Source organism: Phaseolus vulgaris, chromosome 1 (assembly GCF_051622355.1).
Source record: "Phaseolus vulgaris cultivar YP4 chromosome 1, ASM5162235v1, whole genome shotgun sequence".
Taxonomy (NCBI): Eukaryota; Viridiplantae; Streptophyta; class Magnoliopsida; order Fabales; family Fabaceae; genus Phaseolus; species Phaseolus vulgaris.
The window spans coordinates 20330773-20342347 of record NC_143498.1 but is presented as its reverse complement, the minus strand read 5'-3'; positions in this window follow the sequence as shown (position 1 = coordinate 20342347).

Here is an 11575-nt window from a genome sequence, read left to right as displayed (position 1 = left end):
TAGAACAAATTCCAGAAGAGACAGACCGGGTTAGAACTTGTCGCCAAGGTCAACCGACGAGGAAGTCAATCGGCGAGAACATTTGGCGTCCACTGTGGGAACCGATAAAATCTGATCCCATCCACAGTTGTGTTTGAGTTTTCTGACGTAACAAGGAACACGAGGCAAGGTCCAATTGGATCTGAAGGGAGCAAGAACCCCATTTTGCAGCAAATCATGGATACCATGAGAGCCCTCCAAGAAGCAAACGAAGAAGCCAAGGTTGACCAGTTGAGGCCATACGATGGGTATTTGGTCGAGTTCGTAGGAGATCAGGTAGAAGTACGAGGGTATGTTGAGTTAAAGACAACCTTCACTGATAAAAATGCGACCAAGGCCATCATCATCAGGTATATTGTTGTTATCTTGAACAGGTTAGGAGCAATAGCCTCGACAACTCGTATGAGGATGAGGTTGCCTTTAGAGGAGGGAGGAGTAATCACCATAAAGGTGGATCAAAAGGCGACCAGAAAGGGCTACGAAAGTAGTATGAAGGATCGAAGGAAGACTTACGCAATCGTGTAGTCGGGGTGCTCTGGAATGGAGCGTATAAATTAGAGACCATAGAGGGGGAAGTCATTCCTCGAGCGTGGAACGTGGCAAACCTCAAGTTGTATTTCAGCTAAGATGTTCTTACTTAATGCTTTCTTTTTTAATAATGTGATGGTTAAGTTTTGTTAATCTAATTGAATTAGCACACGGTAAGTCGACCTAGCTCGGTGTCAGTACGACCACTCAAGTATGAACACCCCATGAATAAAGGATTACCTAGTGGCAGGTAAGATGGGGGGGCTTGTGTACCGTGCAGGAGAGCTCGTCATCTCGACCCAAGTGTTTGGTGGAGGTCATCTCGGTGTTTGGACCCAAAAGGTGGGTCGTGAGCTCGACCCAGATGTTTGTAAGCCCATAAAAGGTAATTAATATAAAAAAAATATTTTATCTATTATAATATTGTTCTTAAGATAAAAGATAAAGGAATATTTTATCTGTTGTGATATTATTATGAAGATGAAAGATAAAGGGATATTTTATCTGTTGTAATATTATTCTGAAGATAAAAGATAAAGAGATATTTTATCTATTGTGATATTATTCTGAAGATAAAAGATAAAGGGATATTTTATCTATTGTGATATTATTCTGAAGATAAAAGATAAAGAAATATTTTATCTGTTGTGATATTATTCTAAAGATAAAATATAGAGAGATATTTTATCTGCTGTGATATTATTTTGAAGATAAAATATAGAGAGATATTTTATCTGTTGTTATATTATTCTGAAGATGAAAGATATCATTGCTATTGTTTAAATATGTTATCATATTATTATGAAAATAACGGATATATCTAAATTTGTTATCATGTTATTTTGGAGATGACGTGAATGATTAATTATCATTTAAATCTATTGTGACATTGTTATCATCATCATTATCATGATCTCTCACACGAGAGAAATTATTCTTGTTACTAGATTATAACGTAGTAGTGTAAGAGTACATGTCTAGGATAGTCCTGGTGAGGAAAGACTTGGTATTTAAGCGCGTCCGTTACCCACTTCTATTTCCTGGGAACTTACCTGGTGTACTAATTCATGGTCTACAATCATTATTCTAGTAAACATTATTATCCATAGCGTATATTTCAATTTTAAATCTATGACAAAAGAAAAAAGGAGATATATGCAACCAAGATCAAACACTTTGAAAAATTTGTCATAACTGATGTGTCGAGAATGAAAAAGGATTATATCCTATCGTAGCTCGACAGTAAAAGGTAGTACAACACCAAACTTTTATACTATACAGAATCGTAGAAGTGTTGGAAGATGGAGCTTATTGGCTGGAAATTTAGGACGGTGGAGTCATCCCACGAACGTGGAAGGCAACAAGCCTCAGGGGTTTTTTAATGAGGTCACCAAGTAATACCTTTGTTTCTGGGAAATTTATGGGGGTGAAGTTATTTGATTGAGTACATGGTAAGATGGCCTAACTCGGAGCAGACATAGCTACTCGAGTGTAAGTGCCCTGTGTGATGAATTGACTTGAAACATGTGTGGTTATCCGAACTTGCACATGGTAAGATGACCTAGCTCGGGGTAGATGTAGCTATTCAAGCAGACGCCCTGTGAGGGGAGTTAACCTGTAACAGATGCAGTGATCACACAGTAGGAGAACCTGACTCAGAGGCAAGTGTAGTCAAAGCTCATTGTCTGACCAAGTCCGAGCTTAGATTATCCCAATTAAGTTGAAGTGATAAGCTGCTTCACTGACTAGAAATGTGTCGATCATCAAAAGGTTAGCCTATTTGTTAAGAGCCAATTTTATTACTTTATGTGCTTCGTTTCATCCAAGTTAGTAAGTTCATATTATTTTAGCCATGCAATGTTCAGGGTAAGGTTGGTATAGTTGGCAAAACATTTATGCATACATTCATACAATATAGGTAAGCGAGATAGCATAGGATAAGATGACCTCTCTCGGTAAGATTATTCGAGTAGGCACGCTGTGTTTAAACTAATTATCCATTGGCAGATAAGACGACCTTTTCTCTGTAAGATGATCCGAGTAGGTGCCCTGTGTGTAAATTGATTTTCTGTTGTCAGGTAAGATGACCTTCCTCGGTAAGATGATCCGAGTAGGCGCCCTGCATGTAAGTTGATTATTTGTTGTCAGGTAAGACAACCTATCTCAGTAAGATGATCCGAGTAGGCACCCTGCGTGTAAGTTGATCTTTTGTTGTCAGGTAAGACGACCTATCTTGGTAAGATGATCTGAGTAGGCGCCCTGCGTGTAAGTTGATTATCTGTTGTAATGTAAAACGACTTGTCTTGGTAAGATGATCCTAGTAGGCACTTTGCGTGTAAGTTGATTTTTTGTTGTTAGGTAAGACAACCTATCTCGATAAGATGATTCGAGTAGGTGCTTTGCGTGTAAGTTGATTTTTTATTGTTAGGTAAGACGACCTGTCTCGGTAAGATGATCTTAGTAGGCACCCAGTGTTTAAATTGGTTATCTGTTGTCAGGTAAGATGATCTTCCTAGGTACGATGATCCGAGTAGGCGTCATGCGTGTAAGTTGATTTTTTGTTGCCAGGTAGGATGACTTGTCTCACTAAGATGATCCGAGTAAGCACTCTGCGTGTAAATTGATTATCTGTTGTCATGTAAGATGACTTGTCTCGGTAAGATTATCCGAGTAAGCGCCTTGTGTGTAAATTGTTTATCTTTTGTCAGGTAAGACGACCTAGCCCGGTGTCAAGTATAACCACCCGAGTTCAGGCAGTCTATAGTTTAATTTGTTATGGCTAAGTTGTTTGGTTTGAGGCAATGTAAGACTACCTAACTCGACGTAAGAACGAGTTATAGGCGCTTTGCAAGCATGTGTCATGGTTATGTTGTTTCGGTGCATGGTAAGTCGGGCTATCTCGGTGAGTGAATGATCAAATGATCAGCCGAGTAGGTGCCCTGCGAAACAAAGCTTGGTGAGATCAAGATATATGGCCCCGGGCCAAGTTTGCGAGATACACCTATGCAAGTCTAGAGTGAGCATAGGCTTGTTGTAGGTATGCGTGTATAGTTCATCAAAAGGTTATTTTTTAGTTGAGGACTCCACAATTTTGCATGTTTATATTTTTTCCTAAGTTGCATTCTTGTTATCTTTATTACTTCATGCTTAATAGGTAGAGATGGGTTAGTAATAGAGTGTCTGCATGTGTGTGATAGTAGTTGTTATCCCCGTAAGTTAAGTAGCAAGCACCTGTGAATAAAAAGGCACAAGATTCTCTTCTGTTGTTATCCCCGTGAGTAAAGGTTCCCGTATACAGAATATTTTATGTTATATATGTTTTCAGTTGAGATTATATTCTCGTAAGCCTCTTCGCCTAGTCAAGCTCGGCTCGAGCCTGGGGGGCTTGTGTACTGGATAGAGTGCTCAGGGCTCAGTGGTCAGAGCTTGGTGCATGAAGTAGGCAGGTCAGCTCGGTTGTTGGGCTAATAAAGTGGGTCATGTGTTAGGCCCAATTTTGTTTGTAAGCCTGCTGAAACATAATTAAAATAATCTTTTTATACATCAGTATAAGGCTATTAGTAAAGGGTATTTATGAATCTAAGGGTGCGTATAGTACAAGTGATGGTAAGTCATGTGAATATTTTTTAACCTAAGTATGTGTGTTTTAGGGCATGCGGTGGTTAAGTTGCATGCATAATAAAAGATAGCATTGCACCATGAGTAAGGGTGCCCACGTAAGCAGAATATTTCTCTGTTGTTGGCGCCTAAGATGGTACCCTGTTGGCAGGTGGTTGTTTTATTATTATTTTATGCTCTCATTAGAGATAATATCCCTTTCTGTTGTATAACCTCGAGAGAAGGCGCCCATACACAAAATGTTTTTCTATTAAGTATGATTTCAGTTGAGATTAGATTCTCATAGGAGAAAGCTGTTACAAGAGATAAGTTATAAAAGGGGTTTGAGACCCCAGGTAAATGTACGTTGTTTCTTAGACTGAAACTGAATAGTTCTTAAATTCTAGTAAGCCCTTACTGACCTGATCGTCAAAGTGTAATCAACTGGTAAGGCCCCCTCCGTTTCAATGGAGACACATTTCAGTGCAACAAGATGTAGAACAAATTCCAAAAGAGACAGACCGGGCTAAAATTTGTCGCCAAGGTCAACTTTTTAGAGAATGCTCAGGGATAAAGTGAATTTGATTTTTAATGCCTCCTAGAAGGGGTAAACCCTTTGGAGGATTTTGAAAATTACAAACTTCTCTAACAAATATTTCAAATATTTAGAAATATCAAAAGATGTAGAATACAAGGAAGGAGAATACCTAGTCGGATAGACAATATTTAATTCGGGACGAGCCAACATTACCTTTTTAACTGTGTGTGGTGAGATTATAAGACCCGTTTTGACTTTACTTTTCATACCTTTTTCATTTTCTCTTTTCTTTTTCATTTTTACTTGATCTTCATTAACTTCTTTTGGAGAGAGAAAGGTTTCAGTGTAATCTTGTGCACATGGAACTTGAAAGAAATTTTGTTGGCAAGGCCATCATGTAAAAATTTCTATCAAATTGTCAAGGCCTTCCCAAAAGAATATGTTTTGCTTCCGTTGACACAACATCACACAAAACTTCTTTTTTATATTTTCCAAAAGCAAATGTTATGAGGACTTGTTTGTTTATAACTATTTCACCATCTTCACCAAAGCATTTTAATTTATAGGGCTTTGTATGAGAGATAGTGGATGAAGTGTGAGACATGTTTGAACAAAATGAATCAACGAAATTTAGCACACAAATAAGGAAAAATTAAAATACACCCTCTCAAGTGTATCACTCGACTATTTTGGTAAAATAAAAGAAAAAGATAAGGTAAGATCACTCTTCACTCAAAATAAAGCAAGAAATGTTCTTAAACTACCAACTACAAATCTTGAAAAAACTTCAAATGAAAAATGACAAAAATTCTTCAATTCACTTAAAAAGGAAAGCAATGAACATCCTCCACACAAAACTAAGGAATTTTAAAGACATGCAAGAAAAGGACTAATTCAAGAAGGCTAAACCAAATTAGGAAATGAATATAAACAAATCTTTTAAGACAAACAATAAAGTACTTTAAAGACTCTAAGAAACTTACTTAAATTTTAACTATGAAGCATTTAAAAATTATTTAAGTTAGAAGGATAAAACTCAACAAAAATGAACACAATTTTCCAAACATCTAAAATCCTTTTAACAATTTGATTTTGAAATGTGAATGCATATAGTTTTTTTCTTTGTTTTTTTTGTTTCAAATTTTCAAACTCTAAAGTTAATTTTTGATTCAGATTCAATTTATGTGAACACTCAAATTTTATGTTTGGAATTAAATCAACCACTTTTAAGACAACTTTTAATTGTTTTCAATTCTTCACAATTAAAATCAAATAAGGTGAATGGACCTAGAACACTAAGAACATAAGACTCAAGCAAAGTAGGAAATGAAAATTTAAAAGACAAACATCTACAAAAATTAAATGACAAGAAATTTAATAAGCACGAGCGAATATGATAGTAAAAATTAACTCAAATTTAAGCTCTAAGTAAAACCATGCTCAGATACCACATGATATGAGTTGATTTGAGAATTACACATATTTTTATAAGTTTCACTTGGATTAGGAATTAAATTGACAATTATAGTGACAACTCACTGAGGATTGTCACTGGACATGAACTTAACCAAGTGGTTAGGTAAGTGTGAATGTTATCTTCAAAGAGGAAATGCAAAAATACAAACACACTTTAATTGATGATGAATTGTGGAAATGAAAAGAAACAACAAGTAAAAACAATGAATAAAAGGAATTGAACAAGACAAGATAGAAAGGATGGAGACACTTAGATGGAGGAAGTAAAATCGGTGGAGGTGGAATCATGGAGGTAGTCACGCCACTTGAAGGAGGGACCCAAGATAAGGGAAGAAGAGTCACCACTTAAAGCCATGCAAGATAAGACTCAAAGAGGACATTTTAGAACACTCAGAAATTCACTCAAGCAGAGTTTCTTTACCTAAAATTTAATGTGATTTACAAGAGGGGGTGACCACCTATTTATAATGATAGGTTCCATGTGATTAAGGTATGGAGGGAAGTTTGAAATTCAAAATAATATAGCTTAACTCCTAAAAATGTGTCAGTAATTGTGGATCTAAAAGGGATCACACTTTACACATTTAAGCATGTGCTTAATGTAAAAGGTGTGATTTTGTGGATTGCACATGTGATGCAATTTCACCCTCCTATGGGCCATAAGTCCAATTTATGTTATTTAACACTTCCTCTTAAAAAGATTAAAAGAAAGAATAGCTAGTAGCCTGGCCCATGCACTATTGTTCTGCTTTTGATGATCTTCTAAAGAATGGTGGGGCTTGTGACATAGCCTGAGATGCTTGAACTATCCTTGAATATTGTTTCTTGCTCTTGGTTATCTTATTGTAAGGTTGGATTAGTTTAGATGGTGATGCTCCATTCATGGTTACATCAAGAAAGGTCTATCAAGATTAAACCTGTTAGACGGTTGATGAGTATTTTACGTCAAATGCACCCCGCATATGTAATAATTTTTCCCTAAGGAAGGATATCGAACCCACAAGGAACAATTGATTATCAAATATAAGACTCACTAAATAGAAAAAAAAAATAAAGTTTGTTAGAAGTTTGTTATGTATGATTACAAGAATTGTAAAGAAAGCAAGGTAAAGAGTTCGTTGGTTCAATTGGAAAAATTGGGATTGGGGTTCATCCTTCTTACACTTTTCTATTTTGAAAAGAATAATAATATTCTATCCTTTGATTGATGTTGATGCCCATATAAAATTTACTTATATTGATTTCTCGCATATAAAATTATTAAGAGAGTCTCCTATATATCGATGCCTCACATTTGGGAATAAATAGTTCTTATTCATATTATAATCGTAAAATATATAAAAAAATTTAAATTCATAAATTAAGGATTAAATTATAAATATCCATAAGTGCTTGTATTTTAATATAAAATCTTACTGAAATATGAAACTTATCAACAGTCCTACAATATTAAAACTGTTAGACGATCTCTCAGAGTTAAGCTTATTAAATAGATTTTTTGTTCAAATAAGTAAAGTAAAAATGTATAGTTTTAACGCGCTAGACAGTCTCACTGTGCAAGATGGTCTCATAGTAGAAAGACACGTTAGGCAATCTCACTAACAGTCTATGGATGCTCAACATGCTAGACTATTCCAAAGGACAAGACTAGTTAGAAAAAATAGTTACCATAAAATCATTAGACAATCTAATGCAAACCAAGCCAACAAGGAGATGACCAAGGATGCTAATTTACACAATGAAAAGTCATCTCAAAGTAGAGACCTCACTAGAGGGAGAATTGGAAAAAGATCAGAGCATCGAAAGTTCTTCCTGTTGGTCTTCTTAATGATTAAAATATGTTGTAAATAATTTGGGTTCACTTGAGGGGTCCAAATAGTAGAATAAGAAATAGTAGGTTCATATAGCATAAATAGGAGGTGAAGTTATAAAATTGGGCCTATGAGAAGTCCATTAGGGTAGGAAGGAAACCCTAGATTCTAGAAGGCTATGGAAGGGCCGACATTGACCAAAAGTCCAACCCTAGGCCGCCCCCTTTCATGGACATTCCTACCCCTCCCCTTCTTGTTCTCCAAGGCTCTTCTTCTTATAAACAGGAGGCCTCCCTCATTGTATTTCCAAGTTGAATTGAATAGAAGAAAAGTTACTCTGCACAATTTGTGTGTGATGCTAGTGAGGCTTGTTCCTCTTAATATTTAGTTTTATCTTGTGAAAATTTGAGAGCTCTCAAGTGGCGGCTTCCTACACTTATCTTGAGTAAATTCATCCTCCAAGTGGCGTGCTCATCATCTCAAATCCATTCTAATAGCTTCTTTATTCCTTCATTTTCTCCTTCCATTGTCATTCCATTATATTCATAAATATGTTATTCTCTTGATTTCAATTATGTCTATTCAGTTATTACCTTTTGTTCTTGCTTTCTTTGTTTAATTCTGCACATTATCTTGGCATCATGTTCATCTTATCATTGCCTTTTCCTTTTTCCTTTCTGAAATGAACCTTCACATCTACTTAACCACTTGATTAAGTTAATGTCAAGTCGGAATTTTCCTTAGGTTTTCACTTATAATTGCGTAAAAATCTCAATTCTAAAAGTAAAGTGTCACCTAAATGAAAACTCTTAAAATCAACTCACATCACAATCACTTCATTTTCTACACGTTATAAGGTGACAAAATTCTTCTCCATGCTTGTGTATTTTCATGGCTTTCGATGGATGATGGATTGAAAGTGAGTTGCAGAAGCTTGCTTGAACTCAAGAGGAGTTATGAAATTGAAGTGGAAGAAGGTGGAAAAGGACTAGTGAAAGATTGGGCCAATTCACTAGGAAAGGTTATGGGGAAGGCTAAGATCAAGACAACCCTATACAAAGCTTAGACAAGTGTTTTGGCTACAATTTGGCAGCATAACACTCATATTTTCAAGCTATTTTACATGTAATATGCCCACCTATTTAGAGTGTAAGGTCCTGAAAATTTTGTAGTCAAAATTTGAAAATTCAAAAATAAACTCTCCAATGATAAGGTGTCATGTGGCTCATGCTTTCCATGTGATGGACATCAAGATCAAGAAGAGAAAGAAGCCGAAGATGAAGATGCTCAAGAGGATATTAGCTCATCATCCTTTTTACCTCAAAGGATTACAAGGAGCAAATTTAAAGAATTAGGAAGTAGTGGTCAAATGTTTTCTCTTTTTGTAGTATCTTTTGTATAAAATGTAAAATGTTTAAATATATAGTTTTTAGGAAGGTGCTAAGAGGAAAACCTAAAGATACCTCTTATGTAAAGCATCTTTAGATATTAGTTTTAGAACATTCTAGTAGTTGACCCTTCATACCTCACTATAGGTGCTAGAAGTGGGAGATGTGCAAGGGACCTTTGGATAACTTCTTGTGTAAGCTTCTTGTACTTCATGACCGGTCCTTCTCCTATATAAGGAGGGCTTGGGTTCTTCTAGATACAGATTTGATATTGAAACTACCGAAATTCTCCCATATTGGTAAGTGAGTGAGTGAGACTTGTTTTCTCCTCTTCTAGTCTCATCTTGAGTGCATCTTGGAACCTCAAGTGGCGACATCTACACTCATCTTGGAGCCTTACACACTTCAAGTGACGTGTTCATCTCCAAGAACTCCAACCACATAAGTTTCCTTCTCTTTTCCATCTTATTCATCCATTGCCATGTCCATATAAAATCTAGAAACATGTCTTAGATTTTTCTTGCACTTTTGTTCGGTTCATTTGTTCCAATTCCTATTTTGTTCGGTTCATTTCATTTGTTAGTCACTTTAATCGGTTCAATAGTGTTCTTTCTTGCTTTTGTTTGGTTCATTTGCTTTCTAGGTAGTTTTAATCGGTTCCTTTGCTTTCTTGTGCATTTCAATCGGTTCATTTGGCAAGAAATGGGTTTCTACATGAGTTTTGGTTTGGTGGCTCAAGTTTTGGTGAGTTCTTGAATGAAAGAACGTTGATCCAATTCTAGAAAAGTGCCTACTCATATTCCAACTCAAGTTGATTCCAAATCATGTCTATGAAACATCTCTATCTTGCTATTGGAATCATATCACCATGTGTAGCTCACCTTCCATGCTAAATCCAATCCACTCATAGACTGTCACGTGGACAATAATTGTGCTCCTTGCCAAGTTAATTTCGTCCTATATTATACCTTTCTGTTTTAGGTTTATTTTGGGTATTTCTTGCTGTTTTCTTGTTGTTATTACATTGTGTTTGTGTCATTTTGATTTTTTAATCCTTATAAGTTTTGTCAAAGTCATGTTTCTCCAAAAATGTTATCAATTCTTTGTGGTCCTTTTGTTCTAATTTTTGTTTCTTGATTTTGTGTTAAATACAGTTTTATGTGTTTGTTTCTTGATCCTTTGGTGCATTTTCTTTTTAGTATTGAGTTCATACTTGTGTAATAGACCTATACAAGTTCATAAACATCATTTCTATTATGTCTTTGCTAGTTCTTCATTCTGTTTTTCATTCCTATTAGGTTTCCTCTGTTTTCTTGAAAAGATGTTGACTGTTTCGATTTATTGCAATTGATTTGCTTACTGGAAATTTCTGAAATTCTGGATTTGAGTTCTTCAAAGTGTTATAAAAGAATAGAAAAAATAAGTACATCAAAATTCCAAGTACAAAAAAAATGATAAATGAAATGCGTTCAGTGTGTAATTATGCCGAAAAAAATACTGTAATCCGGCAGTGATTTTACAAAATTTATCGCAATTAATTGGCTGAATGTTTTTGTGTAATTCCAGTGCCATTGTTGAGATAAGATCTTGAATTTTCTGTGGTTACAATTTCATAATCCAGTTCCCTTTATACAATTTTAGATAAATCTGTAAACATCGCGCGCAGTTTGCACAAAAATATTTTCCAGTAGTTCTGTTTTTGTTTTCTTCATCTAGTCTAGTGCTTTTCTCTAGGTCTCTTTTGTGTGTCTTCCTTTTCATTGAGTACCTTATTTTCTTTCTTGTCTTTCTTCACTATTCTTTGTGTTTGTCATAACTCTTGTACTCCTTTTGTGTAGCCTTTCTTGTTTACACCTTTTCTTGTTTGTCTTTTATTGTTCTTTAAGTTTTGTGGTGCTTGGCTTTAAGATTGAGTGATTTTGCTTTTGTCTATCATTCTTTCTTGGAGTGCTTTGACTGACTCTTACCTTCGGCACTTTGTTATATTTGTTGTTGCTAACATTGTTTTCTTAACTTTGGTTGCTCTTGTGTTTGTTGTTTTCTTTTATCATGGATACATATTCAAGTGCTAAATCTTCAAAACCACGCTCTACTCATAGGGCTTATGTTCTTAATGAGTTGAAAGAAGCAAGGAAGGCCCTTGCTAAAAAAGATGAAGCATTACAAAGATTGGAAGAACGTATGGCCAAGATTGAATT